Source organism: Cicer arietinum, chromosome 5, assembly GCF_000331145.2.
Source record: "Cicer arietinum cultivar CDC Frontier isolate Library 1 chromosome 5, Cicar.CDCFrontier_v2.0, whole genome shotgun sequence".
Classification (NCBI taxonomy): domain Eukaryota; kingdom Viridiplantae; phylum Streptophyta; class Magnoliopsida; order Fabales; family Fabaceae; genus Cicer; species Cicer arietinum.
The window spans coordinates 50,446,157-50,446,877 of record NC_021164.2 but is presented as its reverse complement, the minus strand read 5'-3'; positions in this window follow the sequence as shown (position 1 = coordinate 50,446,877).

Here is a 721-nt window from a genome sequence, read left to right as displayed (position 1 = left end):
GTTTTCTTTTCTTCCAGAGTTCATATGGGGTTATCTTGTTCCTTTTATTGGGAACTCTATTTAGCAAATAACATGCAGTTAGCATGGCTTCACCTCAATAACCTTTAGATAAACCAGAATAGGATAACATGGCATTCACCATTTCTTCTAATACCCTATTTTTCCTTTCTGCAATTCCATTTTGTTGTGGGGAATATGGTGCAGTTGTTTGATGCACAATACCAGTGGACTCAAAATACTCAGGATGATAGAACTCTCCTCCCCTATCACTTCTAAAACACTTAATAAAAGTTTCATGTTGAAGTTCTACTTGTGCTTTAAATATTTTAAATTTGTCTAAAACTTCATTCTTAGAGTGCATTAAATAAACATAACAAAATCTAGAGTAATCATCAATAAAAGTGACAAAATACTTTTTACCACCAATTGTAGGCCAACCATGTAAATCGCATACATCAGAGTGAATTAAATCTAATACCTTAGAACTTCTTTCAACACTTTTAAAAGGTTGTCTTGTAATTTTAGTTAGCATGCAAGTAGTACATGAATTTGAATTTTTATCAAAAGTCGGAATTAAATTTGATTTCATCATATCATTCAATTTTCTAAAGTTAATATGTCCTAGTCGCATATGCCATAAATCACAAGACTCAACAATATAAGTAGAAATCATATTATTATTATAGTTACTGATAACATTACATTTGAACATATTCTCACA